General features: G+C 36.8%; 1 protein-coding gene across 1 annotated transcript in view; it reads left to right on the top strand.

Annotated features, from left to right (window-relative positions):
* Positions 1-21,501, top strand: part of Nop5 (nop5 ribonucleoprotein) — a 199,136-nt gene that overhangs the window by 84,753 nt on the left and 92,882 nt on the right. The gene's annotated exons all lie outside the window — the stretch shown is intronic.

The raw sequence follows: 21,501 nt of genomic DNA, 5'->3' as shown, positions 1-21,501 counted from the left end.
AAAAATTAAGTAAATGTAAAATATGTTAAATTATCCATCATTAAGAGGGAATAAGTTTTCCTCATTTTTCGGCGCAAATTGCATTCCAATATCTTTTATAGTTCAAAAGTTATACGAAAAAGGCCCCAAACTCTTCAATCCGAGCCGGGAAATTTCAAATAGCTCTTTGCGACGTTAATTTGAAAGAGACCGTCCTAAAATTTTCGAAGCTCGGGCTTTTCTGCTGTCCAGCGGTCGCGGGCAGTCCTCCGAACGCCTGGCCGGTGAATGGTTGCAGTCGAACGCGACCGTGAGGCGGTGTTGCCATTTTCGTCTGTTCGCGCGCGCGTAGGTTGCAGTTTTAACGGATGACCCTGTAGACCCTTTCAAGTGCTCGAACCCAAGTGGGGCCCTAAACGCTGCGCGGCTGAAGTCTGGCCGCCGCACAGTGGTTCGTGTATACTACGTGCTAGCTGGACAAAATTATTTTTTCGGTGTATTGGGATTATGTGGGGTTCAAATTGTTAGAAAACAAACCTGATTAATTTCACAGTTTATTATTTCACTAAAAATATCAATAAAATAAAAATATGACTAATTCAATAAAGGAAAAAGAACAAAACGACTGTATTGTACTTTAACTATAATTATCAGTTATAACATTATGTCTATTCCTGTAATTTCTGAGTTTTCTGTGGAATTTTAAAAAATTTTCGAGCCGTATTGCTTGAACCAAAAAACCTGGTTTTTGAAATCAGCTTCCTATGCATCACTATTAAAACAGTGTTTTACTATATGTTCCACGGCGTTCCTCGCAACAAGGGTTAAATGTGCGGAAAGTAAAAACTTTCTAGTTTTTTTTAATCAAATGATTGATCTGCAAAAATTTGCAAAACTATGTTTTGTGAATTGTTTTCAAGTGCGACACTTGGGAGGAGAGATAGCATAGTTGTTACATTTCAGACTCTATACGTAAGTGCCCGCAAAAAAACTCAGCTCAGTAACCCCAGAAATAATTGAGTTGTTAACAAATAATTCCACTGAAACTGCTCTGCAAAGAAAAGTTGCCAGCACCATTTCCCTTTTGATGAAAATGAGATATCATCACATTCTACTGAATGTTCTTCGAATGATTCAAGTAGTGAAGAAGATTTGCGTGTATTGTAATTAACAAGAAATTAAAGGCACACTTATAGTTATAGTCAAACTATAATACTGTCGTTTTGGTTTTTCTTCCGTTATTGAATTAGTTATATTTTTATTCTATTAACCCTTAACTGGTATCCTGGGGTCGCTCGTGACTCCAAGCACCCAAAGTTCGATGTACAATTTTCGGTTGTCTAAGTTGGTAAACTGAATTTCTAATTAATTTTATAATAATAGTTTAACTATCTACGCTTCTATTATTTTCTACATTACCTAAGAAGAAAATATTCATAGTGGTTGCTCTAGTGTCGACTTTACAAATTTCTGTGTCCTTTTTTATTTGGGGTCTGCCACGACCCCAGTATACCAGTCACGTTTGCCAAAAACAGTATACCAGTTAAGGGTTAATATTTTTAGTGACATAATGAACTGTGATATGAATCAGGTTTGCTTTCTAACAATTTGAACCCCATATAAACCCAATACCGCGAAAAAATAATTTTGTCCAGCTAGCATGTAGTATACTCGAAACCACTGTGCGCCGCTATCGGCCGCAGCTGCCGGCCGCCGCCGCCGATCGCGGCTAATATTATTCGACTTCTTTGACGCTATTCGGTTCTGTTGCGGTACAACCGACCCCAACTGCCCGTACCCCGACCATGCTTTTGCACTTCAATAATATTATAAATTGTGACTAACAATCAGTATTACTTTAAAAAAGGTCAAATTACAGATTAAAATAAAAACACATACTTGCAAAGGGCGTGTTTACATTACATTCATAAATCAGTAAGAAAAAAACAGCGGCCGTAGCCGTGATGGAAAACACCGGTTCTCGTTAGATCACCGAAGTTAAGCATCACGGGGCGGTGTACTGGGGAAAGATGGGAGACCACATTTCTCCGGGTAGGCTGCTGCTGCTGGGACCCGAAGAAGAGAGAAGGGATAAAAAAAATGAGACTATAGTTCGTTGGGCAATATAAGCAAAAATAAGCTTGAAACACAGGAAAACAATAAAAACAAACAAACAACATCGGTAAGAAAAAGTTAGTTTAGGGTATCTAAAAGTTATTTTATTCATTATCCATGTGTATTGCGTATCTATACTGCTAGGATATGGATGTGTGTATTCCAAATGTCATTGTTTATCATATGTATATCTAGTTTTGAGATATTAGCGAGTTACATTCGCTCCCCTGTTACTACTGCCCCCGGTCTATCCCACATATTTTCGCTTTTTCAGATTTTAAAAATTTGGGTAAAATAATAAGGTACAGAATTTTTATAGGTATGAACAATAATAAGAATAATAATAATAATAAAATGTAAATTTATCTAAGTCTTCTTTGAAGTTTAGTTTCTTTTTTAAGGACTTGAGAATAAAAATAATTATCATTGGAAATCGTGTTTCCTTAGCCTACTACATATTATTTAGTGTGCAAAGTGTGCAACCTCTAAATAATACTCAATCTTCCTAAAATTTGTCAGATACTCTTTTTATATTAATAGGAATCAGGGCATGAGCAAAGTAAAAAAAATGTAATATTTTAATTTCAACCCTATAATATGAAACACCCTAACCTCAGTTCAGTTCAAAACGGGGCTTCATGGAATTATCGGGTAAAAGACTTAAGTGCTAAACGTTTTTTTTTTCAGATTGTTGCATCTAAAACATCTAAAAGTGTTTGTCTAATGAAAACAAGTAAACCTTGGTAGTGCGATACAAGAGACAACATGTACGCTGAAACATGTAGATATCCATATCAGCTGCACGCTCGAGGTATTGACGTTTCCATACATTGATACAGGCGACGATACCAGCTGATACCGATACGTCGAAACCGAGACAGTTAAATACATATTCAGATTTGTATCGCGATACTGATACTTGCAACATGTATCGATTTGGATCTCAACGCGTATGAGGCCCTTTAATTCGACATAAAAGAATTGCAAGTAAATTGTTTCCCTCCCCCACCCCTATTCGCTCTTTCATTCTGATTGAAATAAAGAAACAATTCATATTTGTAATAAAATGATTGGGTTTATAGTAACAAAATGAAAGTATTTAGCTTTTATAAAAACATCTGTAAGCGGCCATCGCAGGCATTCCACCCCGTAAATTCGTGTTTCAGACGGTTGCCGCTCAATACCGTGGGTTTTTAAGGGATTTCAACACTATGAAGCCCGAAAGAAAAAACAAAATTTGTATTTAAACCGTTGCAAAATCTAATTCCAATCGAGCAATAGGTGTCGCCAAAGTCAGGTCCTCCAAACAAACAAGTCAGGCGCATTGACACGGTATCTTCATAACGGCGCATCTGAAATAAGAATAAACTCAAGTGAAATTTATAAGCTTGACTTTTTCCGTAACACGGTGCGGATTCCAAAAAGATTGCGACCTTGATTTTTGGAGCGCATCAGAAGTAAAGGTTCTGATTTGTTTCGAAAGTTCAGAGCTTTTTGAGTATAACAAGTATTCAATGGTAACTTACTGGAAAAATGGCCCGTGGCACTAAAGAAAATATATTTCTACATAGGGTAGATGTCCCGATTACCGGGCTTTGACGCCGACTTGCTCACGAAGGAATTACCCTAGTAGCATTTTTGGTTGGCCAACAATTGTCAACAGTTGGGTATTAGTTGGGATATAGTCAGTGTTTTTGCTTACAAAATCCAAACATAGGGCCTACGGCAAAAAAGTTACGACAGTTTGCCTACGAATATTCAATGTTGGGCCTACAATTATTATGGTTGGATAATTAACAAAATCACATGGGCGACACTTCAACAGTTGGCCAACGGATAACACGTCATTGGCCCAACAAACTCCCAACAAATAAATGCTACTAGGGTAATTACTAACTTCTATTACTTTAATTTTGCGTGGTGAAAATTTATATTGGTGTTTTGAACTTTTCTCTTTATTAAAGCATTTTTTCGGGTTGTAAATGTTAATTTTTCATATTTAAAAGACATGTTTTTGTCCCAATTACCGTGCCCTGAAAAATCCGTTGCCCCTATTTCCGTGCCCCCAATTACCATCCCCTTTTTTGAATAGCGTTCCCGCGGTTACATTATGTCTTTGAACTTTGAACCGTTCAAAACATTTTTTTCCTCTACGAGAGGTGTTTTTATGTAATTTTAATATGACCTTTTCATTACAAAAGCAAAATATGCAAATATAAATTTCTGTTCACCCGTTCTAAGAAAGGAAAGTAAGGTTAGGTTTAGCAGTTACGGAGGGAGCCAGTGGGCACCGAGGAGCACGGTAATAGGGACAATCGTTACATTCATGTCCCTATCACCAAATTCACTTTAAAAATACGAAAACGTTTGAAAAGTGCTCATTTTGCTATTTTTTATAAAATTTGAACCTTCTATGATATAATAAACACTTTACATAAGTGCAAATCATGATACCTAAATATCAATTTATTCACTTCTGTAAAGTACCTACGTGTTCCTTATCGTTTCCGGCAAGGATTTAGGTAAATCCATCGAAATCTCCATATGCATATTTGAATTTTTTTTATACGCTTTATTTGTTTAAAAATGCAACCTTCGTTTCTAACACATACATTAATAGTTTAACTTAATTAAACAAATTTCTTTCCTTATTTATTTATGTGAGTTTGTTTGTACGGCTTCTTTAAGTATAAAGGCACGGTAATAGGGACAGGGCACAGTAATCGGGACATCTACCGTAATCTGGCAGAGTTTGAAGAATCTAGCTTCTTCATTCGGGGGTCGAGTTATGCTGTCGCTGCGGTTCTAAAATATGTACAGTTTCGAGAAAACCGTGTTCAAAATCGTCAAATACTTTATATCTGAAAGTACACACAATTTTTCATTTTACCTCTAGTCAGCTATTAACCCTCTCCCCTCTCCCCTCTCCCCTCTCCCGGCTCCCCTATCCCCTCTCCCCTCCCCCTCTCTAAAATAATATTTTTGAGACTTTCACATCGACTCACTCTGGCACTATCAGTATTGTTACAATTTATGTCACTCGCTTCTTAGCACCACTTTTCTTTTCCAAAATTCTACTAACCACCAGTGTTCCAAACGGACATTTTTCTGCCTGTATGTTCACGATTATTTCGAGAATAGATTAGTCTTTCTCACAGTTTTGAAACGTACCCTCGAAGCGTGCGCTCCAAAGCAGTACACACGCGTAAAGTCTCCACCGTGATAAAGGACAATCGCGCGGTCCTGGCGTACGACTCTGGATTATATACAGATATAATGAACGTAAGCAATGGGCAATGAAGTATATGTAAGTAAGCACTGCGTAATAATTAATGAAAGCGCCAGTTAATTTTAAAATATTAATGCTACCGCTAGAAATGCATATGAGAAGCCCGGGCAACGCCGGGTGCTTTATGCTAGTATGTAATAAGATTCCCTCATTTCTTCAATTAATTCTCGTGGTCCATCTGGCTAAAACGCTTGCTCTTCTCAGATGCGCAGACGGTGCACATCTTGCTGCTCGCAGTATTTATAGGCTTCTTCATCGATTTTAATTACCATAGCTGTGATAATCTTTCGCGGTGGCATATCACCACCATTAAAAGTGCATGCAGTAATATCTATAGCTATTTCCACGATTTTTACGCCGCTTTGAAGCGTTTCCGGGACTATTTTCCATACAGGTGAGTAACTGTCATTATTAGTTTGGTTGTAGGTACAGATGCACAGTTTCCGTAATTCTTCGTTTGACAACTCTTCGTGCGCAGGCTCAGTTGCTGCAGGTACATCACTGGATAAAGGCTTTTTATGTTTGTGTTCGCCTACTTTCCCAGTAGCATTTGCACGTTGCCAAGTGCACCATGTATCGAATCCTTGCGGGCATTAGCAGCTCTGTGGTTCTTCATCCTTGAAAATTTTATGAAAATAAGTTGCCCCAATTGCGTTCCCCATTCCTTCCCAACACAGAATTTCAAAGAATTATGAAACTTTGGAGATATGTAGAGGATATATATATAAGTATGTATGGGGCAATTTTTTTTGCTACCCAAATTCACTTTAGGGGGGTGAAATTAACCCCTGAAAATCCGGTTATTTTCTGATTTTGTGTTGCAACTGTAAGAGATAGAAAAAATTCTCAGACAAAAGTTTCTTCTTTTAATTAGGACTAACATATGGTAACTTACAGTTCTTACAGTTCGCGAGTTGTAACGCAAAATCGGAAAAAAACTGGATTTTCAGGGGTCAATTTCATCCCCTTAGAGTGAATTTTTGCAGCAATTTTTTGAATTTCGGGGTTGGCGAACCTGTTCTTGTGAGGCGAATAGCAAGACCATAATAAGAAACTGTTAAAAAAGTTGGCCAATTAAAAAAATTTGTTAGCCTTCCTTTACCGTCGCGTCCTTACCTATTTCTTTTAAAACTTCTCAATCTTGAGCGTATTCCCTGCGAAACGTGATTTACGCGTTACTGCTTGTTTATTTGAAAATTATCTCCACATGGTTCTGACTCGAGAACACATTTGTGCTGGCGACGATGACGCAGTCCCATACAGCACACTTCGTTGCAGCAGTATTGCAGGAATGTTGCTGCAATATTGCGTTGTTGCAGGTTGCATTGCAATATTGCAGGAACGATGATGCAATATTGCCGTGCAATATCGAAGTGGGAGCGCCCAAACAAAATTGCGCACATATTGCAGTGCAATACTGTAGTGAAAAATATTGTAGAGATATTACACCAATATTCTGAAGCAACTATGACTTTGACAAAATTTTCGAAATATGTACATGACGTCGAGTGGATTCTACAGTATGTTTCATTTAACTGGATACCCTAGAATTAATAGAAGAGATTTGAAGATCAATTTCATTTTTTTAGATAGAGTAAGTACTATATGTATATTTAAATGTGTGAAATTATTATTATTATTATTAAACGTCTTTATTGCACAAACACGTATATACAATCAAGCAAGAAAAAGAGAGAAGATAAGACAAATGCAAAGATTCAGTCTAAAGACTGTTTTCCAACTTAACCTAAAATGGCACCGGGTGAAAGTTGTAGTCCGCACCTATAGTGTTACAAATCCCCAATGGGATTTGTCAAATGAGCCTTCGTTTTTTAATAATTTGAGTTCAAAGTTTTGCTCGGTAGAAGTATAAGTTCAAATACGTAAGCAGTCTTATCAATCAGCGGTTGAAGCTGCGGCGGTAAAGTGTTCGTCTCTGATGCTACAGGTCCTCGGTTCGAATCCCCCTGGGGAAAAAAATTTTCTATGAGAAAAAGACACACGGGCGTTACACTACTACGATTCTGCACACATTCATGTCGCCACTGCCCGAAACGTTGCGGCGGGATCATTGCTGTAAAATCTCCGAAACGTTGCGGGAATACACTCCTGCAATATTGCCCAGGGCGCACGTAGGAGTGAACCTGCAACTTCTCTGCAATGATGCGGTGAAACATTGCAATCTCGCGCCGCATCATTGCAGAGAAGTTGCGGATATTGCCGAAGAGTTGCAGGACCATTGCGCCACAATTTTGCCATTTCAAAATGGACTACATATTTGTAATGTTGCCGCAACTTTACAAAAATACACTCCTGCAATATTGCAAACGCGGACATAGGAGTGAACCTACAACGTCTCTGCAATGTTATGGTGCTGTGGAACACGCCCGATGGTCGCAGGTGGAACACGAAAGAAATTCATATCTCTGTGAATTTTCTGAATTTACGCATGGTAGCACACAGAAAATATTCACGAAGAGTTGTACTTTACAAAAAAAAATCGATGAACCAATTTTTGAGCAGTTCCATAGTATTGAAACGCCGTAAGGACTCTTTTGTCTAACGTTCTTTGATAGCGTTACATTTTGTGGCACCAGCATCACGTCGAAATTAAATTATCAGTGTTGAATGGGCGAATATTTATCAATGATTGAACATTTTTATCATCGTGAACGTGGTGCCCATTTGCCTTTTGTTATTAGATTTGAACATTTATACAACATTAAATAAAATATGAAGTGTTTAAAACCTTCGAAATCTGTCAAGTCCACTCTCATGTAACCCATTATTTTTTATTAAAAATATTTGATTGTACAACCAACTGGCCCATAATTTGAAAATCTCTAGAATACGCAACCGGTGTACTCTAAGAAAATCATTGCCATGCCCATTAATGATTGCCAAGGAAGGACTTTAGAAAATAAAGGCACCCATGAAATTTTCATGAAAATATTACAATACAAAAATGAAACGACTGTATACAGGATGAATCAGAAGAAACAGAACACTTGAATATTTCTCTTTGATTTGAAAAACAGAGAAATGTGTGTATACAGGTTGATTCTCCGGTGGTATTCACTGTATTTTACATGTAACAAAAGTTAATAATGTGCCTGGCGTCGTCACGTCCTGGAATTTGCACCTTATGCACGGTTTTAGCGTGATTTCACGCAGATAATTTTTGAAAAGCATCAAAAGTATTGTCCAAGGGTCCCATAATGTTTGGTTTGAAAACAAACTCAGCTCAGAGTTCGCTTCGTACATACATCGCTGCCTCGGGGACTATCTACCTCGCTCGTGTGCAGTCCTGCGCGATAAAGCCTGTGCGTAGATGAGTCATCCACTAATAGAAGTTAAAAATTTTATATTTCTCATTAAATATGCACGAAACTATGGCCAATGTATTGGTGAAATTCTCCCGATGAACATAAGCCTAAACTCGATCTCATTCGGACTACTTTTAATTATACATGCCAAGCATAGGTAAGTAGGTATAACTGGTTTGATTCGAATTATGTATAATTGTTAAAAATAGTCCCAATAAGGTCATATTGGGACTCATTTTCATCGGAAAAACCTCGCCCATCTGTTTGTAGTATTTTCACAAATATGAAATATGGAAGTGTAAATGGTCATTATTGCCCCCATTATTGTTCCCGGCAGAGGCTACTGCTCGGCAAGGCTTGACCACCTCGAGGGGCAATTTTCAAAACTCTGCGGCAGTCAAAGTGGTAAGCATGTTGAAGAGAATAGGAGCGACCGTGTAATCACTTTGAATGGTCTTAAAAGTACTAGGTATAATGTTGGTTATTTAAATAGAAATGTACACATTTAATTCATTCTTTAATGCTACAAAAATATACAATAAATTTGATAAGAAGTCCTGCGCCTCTAAACTTACAATTACCTATTTAGTTTTCACGATATAAAGGACACTCGTCCCTTAAATAGCGTATCTGCGTATCCTCTTTTTAGGAAAGGTTCAATCGAGTACATATCCAAAATGTCGACTAACTTTTATTAAACAAACCTGTATTCGTTGGAAGAAATTATTAAGTTAGTGGGAAATAATTGGCTGATCAGCATTCTTGTATTCAACATGTTATAATCCAAACATAATTTACATATACCAATCAACATAACGTCCATTGCAGTTTATACATTATCCCATCTAGTTAGAAGATCATTAACGATTTTTTTAAAAAAATTATGGAATTCTAGAATTAACAAAGTCGTCGAATTTTCTTGGCTGTTTTCTGGACCATTTGGTCTAAATATTTAAATTTTTAAATCATGCGCCAAGCATTCTGTATATTTTGTGTAGCTTCCACAGCGTTAACCCTTTAGTGCTCGCACTTACAAGGGAAGATCCCGAACCCGAAAATTCAAAAAATTCTGAAACATTGTGAATACGTAGGGGATTCCCTCCTGATTACAACGCAATTTTTGTTTGCTGCCCAAATTCACTCGAGGGGGGTAAAATTAACCCCTGAAAATTTGGCTATTTTTCCATTTTGTGTTATAACTCGTGAACTGTAAGAGATAGAAAAAAAGTTTTAAGACAAAAGTTACTTCTTTTAATTCGATCTAGCATTTGGTAAAAAAAAATATTTTACAGTTCCCGATTTATAACACAAAATCAGAAAATAACCGGATTTTCAGGGGTCAATTTACACACCCTTAGAGTGAATTTGGGCAGCAAACAAAAATTGCGTTGTAATCAGGAGGTAATTCCCTACATATTCACAAAGTTTTAGAATTTTTTGAATTTTCGGGTTCGGGATGTTCCCTTGTTAGATCCCGTTGAAGGAAAAATATCCCGTTTTCTTTTTACCGTTAAAAATGGCCTGAATTTATATATTTTTATACATTTTTAAATAAAATTTCAGTGGTTGAAATGCATAAAACCAATGAATACAGGGTTCAGGTAGGTCCAGCTTTCTTCAGTGAATAAAACTACACTAAACATGTGCTACTTAAACTGTTGCAAACAGCGAATTGCGACAAACTGGCAAAAAAAGAAATGTATCATATACAAGGTTGCCACCTTATCACCATATAAATCCCGGGGTGCCACACATTCCAACCCGGAGATTCGAATATAAACCTGGAGATGGAACAAGCAAACAAACAGTTTTGTTCTCGAATATCCGGAAAACACATTTGCGATTCTTTTAAGCCGAAACAATTCAGGATTTAAAAGTACCTACCTGTTTTGTTTTAATTAATAACTTTTATTATATATAAAATTGATACCATTGTATAATACCACAAGTTCTTATTATCGCATTTTTTCTACAACCCGGAGATATTTCCAGTAAACCCGGAGCCCAGAAATTTACCTCTAAACCCGGAGTCTCCGGGCTAAAACCGGAAAGGTGGTAACCCTGATCATATAGGGTAAAGGACCCAATTACTGACACCTAACCAATTACTGTCACCTTAAGCTATTTTACTTAAAATAACGAATAAATAAACGTTGTAAAGTCATACACAAAAAGGATTATGTAATTCAACCTATAATCTATACTATAGATTATAGTATTGTTTATTTATTCGTTATTTTAAGTAAAATAGCTTTAGGTGACAGTAATTGGTTAGGTGTCAGTAATTGGGCCCCTTACCCTATGATACGTTTGGCACAACAGGGTTAAGTCCTAATATGAATTAATGGACACTATTCATAAATCCCGATTGCTTCCACAAACAATATAACAAAAAAAAAACGTCTAAACTTTATCGACATATAAAAACAGTTGGAGGAAGACAACAACTGTTGCTGTAGTAACACGATAAAGCTGGGCATCTTTAAATAAACCATTTATTTCCCATCAACTTAATATTTAATACATTTGAATATTTACTCGATTGATCTATTCCTAAAGAAAGAATACACTACCTGGGGGAGGAGTGTTCTTTATTCCGAAGACTACTTGTAATTTTAAGGATACATGATTTATTATCAAGTTTATTGTATTTTTGTACTGTTTAATAAATAAATCTAATATACCTACACGTATATTAGACCACTGCAGGGTGTTTTTTAAAAGTGCCTCAAAACTTTGTAAGTTTGTAGTACCTACTTATTAACTAAATAAGAAATGCGTACTCAACATGGGTCCACAAATCAATCCTGTCAGAGTAAACAGCGATTTCCTATTTCAATAATGTAAGTTATACGACCAGCTCGAAATCCGAACCAAGTCGGGACTCGGTTCCGGAGCCAAGCCGAGTACCTACTCATAAAAACCCAGTGGCTCGAAGAGAACCGAATACCTACTTAGTCGAATTTTTTCGAGCGACCCGAAAGAACCGAGCGGTCCGAATAAAATGTAATCTGTAAATGAAAATATTCTGTAACTATTGCAAATAAGTACAAAATTCAAACCTCTTCTTTTTCATCGTTTTCATGTAGTATGTACGAACGTATTCAGGGTCAACTTAATTCTTTTAAATGGAATTAATTTTTGTATTCATAACATGATAACGTTTGTTGCAACGAATTGAACGATGTACAACACTTACAAGGGAAGATCCCGAACCCGATAGTTCCAAAAATTCTGAAACTTTGTGAATACGTAGGCGATTTCCTCCTGATTACAGCGAAATTTTTGTTTGCTGCCTAAATTCACTAGAGGGGGGTGAAATTAACCCCCGAAAAATCGGCTATTTTCCGATTTTGTGCCATAACTCGTGAACTGTAAAATAATTTGTTTACCAAATGCTAGATCTAATTGAATGAAGTAACTTTTGTCTTGAAACTTTTTTTTTATCTCTTACAGTTCTTTTTTACATCTCTTACTCTTCAGAATTTTTGGAATTTTCGGGCTCGGGATCTTCCCTTGTTAGTCATTCGGTTTTATGGAAAGTCATAAAATTGCGAGGTCCCGCGAAGCGAGGTCAGCGCATTTCGTACCCCTTCGGCCAGGTAAAACCCTAGTTCACCGTGCTACTCTAATTGCCAAAAGCGTGCGACATGCGTTGACTTCATTCTTTTACGACCTTAAAAAAAACGGAATGAATTATACAGTGTTAAACATCGTTCAATTCGTCGCAACAAATGTTAACATGTTACGATTAGAAAAATATAACGTTCCATTTAAAAGAATTAAGTTGACCCTGAAATCTTTCCCATTTCTCCACCATTGGACTTCATACAGTTGGATATTATCAAATACCTACTCAACTGTGAAAGCATTTAATTTATTATTCCGATTCGATTTGTTGCAATATTTTAATTCTCTAAATTTGTTCCATCGAGTTAAAAATTCTTGAAGGCTTTCGAGGCATTCGGCAAACCTAATAAAGTTGGATTGTCCAATGACCTTGTCGTGCTGCTTTTAACAACTTAGCACCTTTAATGGCAAGGAGGACAGCACCGCATGATGGTTAAGGGATAGGGATGCGCCACTACAGGTGTTCACGCTATGTGGGTGTGCCATTCCTTTGAAGTTTTCCTTTGCCTTTACGGAGATCGGCTGGAAGCCTACCTTTCCATCGCTGCCAGCCAGGCTACCTTTCCTTTTGTCAACGATTCCGAGGTCCCTTCCTTCGGTGTCGCATGGCAGGCAAACCTTCGGTCTGCGCGACTCTAAACACTCTCTGTCCATCAGTTTTTAGCTGTTGCGAGCCACGGGACTCTATCTAAACTGGCGAAAGTCAGCAGAAATGTGCGTTTCACACGTAGGAAGGTGGCATTTATGGTATCTGCAGTTTTGCTCGGCTCATTATCAGATCTGGACGTAGCCTAAAACAAGTCACCTGAATAGCTTCTACAGTTTTTGAGATAGGAAGAAATGTTGGTGGACTGAACTTTTTCTCTGGTGGAGGCGGTTAGGAAATTTGAGACAACTTAATTTTTTTAAATGGAACCATGTATTTTTGAACATGTACAATTGTAGCCCTTCTCAAGGGCTTTGCAATGGCCATGGTCTTTCAAGGTCCGAAAGTAATTTTGGATATTATTGGAGATAGGGTCCTCAGCACCGATTTCAATGACCTTGAAACATTTTGTTGGGGGCATGATCCTGAACCACGTTTCCCTATATATTTTACCGCCGTTCGGACATAGTTTCTGAGATATTTATTAAACAAACCGCCCGTGCTTCCGCGGGCGAAGTTACCAATATTCTGGCAGAATGCATCAGTACACATAGATATAGATATAGATGCCACTTATTTACTAACAAAGGGAAGACACCATGTGGTAGACACCGATTTTGATGAGCCTTGGCACGATGGATCTATGTCGAAAATAAGTAAATAGGTGTCCGAGCGTTTCAGCCAATAAGCCTTAATAATAGAGATATTTACATGTAAATTATTAAAAATTTCATAGTGGCCGTGAGGTTTTAGTGGGTAAAAATCCTACACTACCCTGGCACCCGGCGGAGATTCCCTTGTGGAGGCGTCGAGCGCCTTTTGAAGATGTCTTCACGTTAAAAAAAACTTTATAATTTTTTTTTTATAATTTATTTTTACCGAGTCCTTCAGAGGGGAATCCCTCGGGGCGCCAGGGTAGTGTGGGATTTTTACCCATTAAAACCCCACGGCCACTATGGATTTTTTAATAATTTCCATGTAAATATCTCTATTATTAAGGCCCACAGGCAGAAACGCTCGGACACCTTTTTACTTATGTTCGACATAGATCCATCGTGCCAAGGCTCATCAAAATCGGTGTCTACCACATGGTGTCCTCCCCTTGTAAGTAAAAAAATTCGAATTTTCCGTGGGACCTCCTATATTTGATTTATTTGATTTAATACAGTGATGTGTAAAGGTTCAACTTAATAGAATAACATTAAACCGTGGCTTTTTGAACTTTAACTTTAAGAAATTACAAAGAAATCTTGCGAACAACGAAAATTAAAGAATGGCAAACCCCGTTATCCCATTTTACTTTTATTGTTTCGTAGAATTGTCATTATCTGTAACGGTTATGTAAATCACCCTGTATCAAATCAGTTATAAACGCAGCATAAGAAAACAGTAAAACTGTATATTTGACTTTGATATATTAGGGAATTGTAATTAACTTTTTAATTCGATAAATTAGAATATAAGTATGTAGGATTTGGCAGACAGTTGGGACATTGGATATAGGATAATTCCGTCAATAAACATTTGAAAAGGTAATTTTTTGTTAACCCATATGTTAATAACCAAAAATCATTACGTTGTTCAATAGCCAGGGTACCCACCATCGTTTTTTTTTTTTTTAAATAAACACTTTCCATCGCGTCTTTTTGGGTTTTCTACGATTGTAGTCGACAGCTGCCACCTTGATCCAAGTTTTCAAGGCCTCTGATAGCCAAGAAGACCCTGCCAGGTAATATAAAGGCGCCTTGCTCAGTATCTATCGATCCGTGTACAAGAACATACATGCTCAATGTTCATAAGGAAGAGGACTTCGCGTATTCCCACGAGTAAGTGTAAAGTTTGTGCTTCAACAAAACACCTAATTATTATTGTAAATTGTGCTATTGGATAAACCTGTGTACGCTACTTTTTTAACTGAACAAAATTAGACAGAAGTGCAATGGAGGAATTACACTGTCCAACAGCCATTTTGGTCTGCAATATTCAATAGTCGTTTCTTATAGATTTTTGTGCGCTGAAAACAAATCCGCAAACCGTTTGTTGCCATCACCCTCAGTTTTTGAGAAATTCGAGTTTGAAAAAAACTGCAAATTTTCAACTTTGAATATCTTTTGTGTCGAAACGGCAATAGTTATTCGGTTGCTTGTTTCGTCAAATTATTCTATAAACCCTCCCGAATACAACGATGTAAGTTATTGGTGCATTATGAACATTTAAATATGTTTAAATAACGATCAAAGGGGGAAGAACACCCGAAATGCACCCACTTTTGCAGATATCTTTAAATTTATTTACAAAACTAAGGGTCTAGGAGAAAATCTGACTACTCCACGCGACGCAGCAGACATTTTTCCTTCGGAAACCACAAACAGAAGTGGTAAGACACATTTTGTTTTCAATACAGAAGCGAAATAGTTTGGCAAAACGTGCGGCGTCGACAGTGGTACTCAACGGCCGCGCGCGAGCCACTGCCGCTCAGCGTTACAGAATCGCTTAACGCGCGTGACTACCACTGTCCGCACCGCACGTTTTGCCAAACTATTTCGCTTCTGTATTGAAAACAAAATGTGTTTTACCACTTCTGTTGATGCTTTCCGAAGGAAAAATGTCTGCTGCGTCGCGTGGAGTAGTCAGATTTTCTCCTAGACCCTTAGTTTTTAAAATATACAGAAAGATATCTGCAAAAATTGGTGCATTTCGGGTGTTCTTTTTCCCTTGATCGTTGTTTAAACATATTTAAATGTTTATTATTAAATAATAACTTATATCGTTGTGTTCACGAGGGTTCATAGAATTATTTGACTAAATAAGCACTCAAATAATTATTACTATTTGAACGCAAAAGAGGTTCAAACTTGAAAATTTCCTCTTTTTTTTTTTAAATCGAATTTCTTGAAAACTCAGGGTGGTGATGATAAACGGTTTGCGGTTTCGTTTTCAGCGCACAAAAATCTGTAAGAAACGGCTATTGAATGTTACAGAGCAGAAAAAAAGTTCAATTTTGTTGGACAGTGTTATCTAAAGCAGAGTTTACGAGGTAAGATAAATGATTACCTATGGGATGTTACTTTGGTCTTTTACAAAAGGATATCATAGCATTGTGTGTGTTGCACATTTGTTTTATAGATTAAATCTTGAAGAACAGGATCTACAGGAGATACTCGGTGAATCAGATACAGAGTGGCGTGCCTTCAAACACCGATGACGACGACTGGTGTCCTGTGCCGCGCGCAACAAGGCATTTGCGAATCATAGTCTTCTGAAAGCAAAGGAACTAATGATAATCGTAAGTTTCAACACTGCTATGTAATTATACATATTTTATTACTGCCTTTATACTCATATTCTATTATTTGTAACAGAGCAATGTGAAGATGGTGAAACACGGGCCTGCACAGAAGCAAAGAAACTTTATCAATTTGTGATACATTCAAGAAGATATTCACCTTTGAAATAATTGATATCATAGTTCGTCACACCAGCAACAAGGCATTGGCAGTACATCAAGAATACAACGCCCAAAATCCAGAAAGGAAGCTAACTTGGACAGCCGTTACGTCTAACGAAATGTATGCATTCTTGGGAGTTCTGATTAGAGCTTGAAACGGTTCCGAAAATAACTGTTTAAAACTGTCATATAAAGGTTCTGATTAAAACGGTTATGGAGAACTTTTATTCCAAATAACTGTTATGAAGAACCGAATTTCCAACTATTGTCTGTTTTGGTTACGGTTCCTATTTCCCTCTTCATATCAATTCCATAAGCGTTATTTTTTTGGTTCTATATCGGTTCCGAAACGGTTCCAGAATCAATTCTTATATCGACTTTTCCCTAATTGATATCATTCATTATCATAGCTGTAGATTGCTGTAGACGTTTATCTTTTTTACAAAATCCTTATGAAACTTTTAACTCCCCATTCTGCATGATATAGTGTGTGTGAATGTAAAAAATATGTAGCTAATTTATTTATTTCAACGCTTCATTATATATGATATGTATAAATATTTCTTCTTTTTCTATAAGGATTTTGTAAAGAATATGCACATATACAATAATCTGCAGCTACAATAATTAATGATATCAATTAGGGAAAAGTCGGTACAAGAATTGATTCTAGAACCGTTTCAGAACAGATATAGAACCGAAAAAATAACGGTTATGGAACCGATATGAGGAAGAAAATAGGGGCCTAACTGAAGCAGATAATAGTTGAAAATTTTGGTTCTTCATAACAGTTATTCAGAATAAAGGTTCTTCATAACCGTTTGGAGAACCGAAATCGATATTATAACAGTTTTCAAGCCCAGGTTCTGATATATGCAGGTGCCAATAATTCAAACACTGACCACACAACTGATACGCGGAAAGCATCATCGTATCCTCTATACCGCGCAACATTTGGGATCATTCAAATTATTGGGCATTATACATTCAACTAAACTTGCTGTCGAGAACATTCTTGGCTGGCCGATTAGTCTTCCGGATATTCAGCCTGGGACTTCGCCTAAATGACTCGGGAAGAAAGGTTGTAACAGGCTCATGTCATCTATGTTATAGCGCAACGATAAGAAAACGCAGGGAAACTAGAAAATCTTGCATCGTGAGCGAAAAACCAGTCTGCGATGAGCATGCAGTCACTATCAATAAATGTAAAGAATGCACATAAAGAAATAATTACGGTTTTTTGCACATAAATAGTTGTTTTTATTTACTGAATTATCCCTGCAACGATATCTTATTGTAAATTGTTTCGTTCTTAAAACTTATGCTTCTATAGACAGGTACCCGGGTACCTTGGTTATTGGGAATCACTTTGACGGGACAATTCTCCGAATCCAAGAAAAAAAAATAAGTCTGAAAATATATTTCGCTTTCATAATGTTCAAATAACGAAGATCCAAGCGGTCATGACGAACTTTCCGCGGGAACATAAAACATTTTCATAAAACATGCCCAGGTGGGTACCCGGTTATTGGCACGAGGGTTAAGTTCCACGTGATGTCGCCACGGGATAATATTATCCAAATGAGCTGAAATTTGGTGTAGCGCAATTTTAGATCAAAAGGAACAAAACTAGGGGGGTCTCCTTTAAAAATCAAAAATCGAAAAATAAGTGGCACCGGAATATACATACATATATTTACAACATTGGCGCTCTGCTTTGAGATACCATTTTATGTTTATAGTTGTTTTAAATCTGAATAAATGTTTTCTCCAAAGATGCACACAACCATTTTTATCATTTTTAATGTCAAATAGCAATATTCGAAGTTATACTTTTGATCCTCAAATTGACGCTGTTCCCACCCTTGGACTAATTTAAAAAAAATAGCAATAGATTCGTTGAATTCCTTTCATTAAAGTAAGCGTTCCAAAAAGATGGAGCGATTTCTGGAAGCTTATTTTAAAAAATCAAAGTTTGCGGTAGTGCACGCTGTGCGAGCTGCGAAGGTGTGTGATGAACTTCTCGACAACGACGCCGCGCATTCACACCAGTGCCGTCTTAACCTGGAGGCGAAAGAGGCAGTCGCCCCAGGGCCCCAGGTGGTTCCTGAAAAATTGGAAAATTAAAAAAAAAATAGGATCGCAAAAGCTAGAAAAAAAATTGATTATGAGTCCTCCAATTGTAACGGAAAGAAAATAACGAATACATAAAAATTTAGATTTTTAAATGAGGCCTTTTTTCGTGGAATGGACCCCTTATTTTATCTTATTTAATTATTTTAATACTTATTCACTTTGCGTGTTAGCGCTGTATTTTTTATTTTATTTAATGTAGAATAAGTTAGAGGGTCACATATAGAGGTCGCATCAGGGCCCCCCGAAAACAATAAGTCGGCACTGATTCACACTTCAGCGTTTATGTATGTTTTCCTCATATTATATTTTATGAATTCCCGATTTTTTAAATCGCAAGTGGAAGAACAAGTCTTTCTGTCAAACATTCGATACTCATTATGTATTTGGTATAGACGCATAATTAAATGTTACTACATCAGTTCCGGACAAGAATGTTTTTCCTTATTTATTTTCATAGGGAAATGTTTTACTGACTAAAGTGTATAGAAAAGCATTGATATTGTAAAATAATGAGGTACATATTGTGACTAGATCTCAGAATTTTTCCAATTACATCATATTTGGTTTGATTTTCATAAGAAAATCTAACAAGTACATATTGGAAACATTCTCATTAAGTTAAAATAAAAAATATAAAAATTTTATTCGTGTTTGTCACGCATACTATTTCTTTGAAGTACCTGCCGGCGGATGGTCGTGGGACGCAGAGGGTCGCCTGTTTACGAGCAGTCCCACAATTGAAAAGCATAGCAAGGCTGAAGTTTCATGGGTTTGAAAAGGGACAAGAACGAGAGAACAGCCGATGTTCGTCCCAAATGTTCCACTCCGGTGGGTCATCAGATTTTGTTCGGGAACGCCCCCTCTCCACGTCTACCGTAACCATCCGGACGGTTTCACGCCTATTATATGTAGTTCTTTGCGACGTTAATTTGAAAGAGACCATCCCAAAATTTTCGAAGCTCGGGCATCACTGCTATCCAGCGGTCGCTGACAGCCCTCCGAACGCCGGGACGGTGCATGGTTGTAGTGGAATGCGTCCGTGAGGCGCTGTTGCCATTTCACCCGTTCGCGCGAGCGCAGGTTGCAAGATTAAATGATGACCCTGTATAGTAGTGTCATTTGTTAGCGTGTTAGCTAACAAGGGAACATATCCCGAAGCCGGAAATTCAAAAAATTCTGAAACTTCGTGAATATGTAGGGAATTTCTCCCTGATTACACCGCAATTATTGTTTGCTATGCAAAATTCACTCTAAAGGGGTGAAATTGGCCCCTGAAAAGTTCGGTTATTTTCCGATTTTCTGTTATAACTCGTGTACTATAAAATAATTTTTTTACCAAATGATAGATTTAATTAAAAGAAATAACTTTTGTCTCGAAACTTTTTTTCTATCTCTTACATTTCGCGAGTTATAACACAAAATCGGAAAATAGCCGGATTCGGGGGTTAATCCCCCCCCCCCCTTCGAGTGAATTTGGGCAGCAAACAAAAATTGCGTTGTAATCAGGAGGAAAGCCCCTACATATTCACAAAGTTTCAGAATTTTTTGAATTTTCGGGTTCGGGATCTTCCCTTGTAAGATGTTCGCGTAAAATGTTTTTTGTTGGTATTCGCCTTGGTGTGGACCCGGGTTAGTGATTATTCATTATGCTTTCTCATTCTTTGTACGCATTGTAATATACTGATCAACTTGACTAATTTTGCATGAGCAATCCACTATAAGGACCACGGACAGAATTTGGATTGTACCTGCAGAATAAATAAATAAATAAATATCTTATAAACATGATACTTACGAAATATAAAAGGAATGAAAAAGTAAATGATGTAGAAGGAGAATACTAAATCACATGCCTTTTTATTCATTTCCATTCATTGGACTGCACAGAATTTCCATACACAAAAAATCATGTCAAGTTTCTTCGTAAAGTTTAATTGTATTATTAAATTCCTAAGTGCCCAAATTTTCTTAAAAACACAGAAGCCGATGAAACCTTGTTAAAATGTGACAAAATTAATAAAGGGTACATGCTTCGGCACTAAGAATAATTAATTCATATTGATTTATAATTGCATCTAGCTGTAACAAGAAATTAATGTTAATATACATATAAATATGTATCAAATTATACATATATTATTTTATTCCCTCTCTAAAATAAAACTTATAACTTTTGTGGCTTTTTCAGTTTACAATTTCATAGTCCTACTTCATACACTTTAAGACATGCTCTGATAAGAGGATCTTCAGGTTTGACAATTTCAGAAAATGTTGATACCCGCAATAAGACATATCCTAAACATAAATTAGGAACAGGGTAAGTAGAAAACATTTATTCATTGAAGAAAATTGAACTTTTGTAACTTCGTATAAAATTTGTACGTATTAAACTTGTCTGAATCAGTGAAAATAAAAAATGTACTATCTCGTTTTAAAAGCCATGCATAAACAGTTTTCTCTCTTTTTAATGATCTACTTAAGGGGTTATACCTAGCCAGGCGGCCGAAAAGAGGCGAATATTTGTGAATTTTTTTTGAAGGAGCGGAAGCGTATATTTTTACAAAACTTTTTGTGCTTAAAAGAGCAACGTTTAAAGAACATTTGGTAATTTTTTCGAAGAAAAATATTTACGTTTATAATAAAGTAACAACCGACATCCAAGAAGCATTTTTAAAAATTGTTTTTTTTTCGCGCGATTTTTGCACGAAAAAATCAGGAATTCAACTTTAAATAGCCACCATTTTGTTTTAAATTAATATTTCGGAAAATTCTCTCCGTCAACCTGAGGATACATTAATATACTAACAAAATCTTTTTTGTTTTTTGATTTTAGATAATCTGGTTCGGAATGGCAGTGCTCACCGCAAAACCAAATTTTTAAAAACGCTTCTTGGATGTCGGTTGTTACTTTATTATAAACATAAATATTTTT

Source organism: Andrena cerasifolii, chromosome 6, assembly GCF_050908995.1.
Source record: "Andrena cerasifolii isolate SP2316 chromosome 6, iyAndCera1_principal, whole genome shotgun sequence".
Classification (NCBI taxonomy): Eukaryota; Metazoa; Arthropoda; class Insecta; order Hymenoptera; family Andrenidae; genus Andrena; species Andrena cerasifolii.
This window is presented reverse-complemented; position numbering and strand designations above follow the sequence as displayed.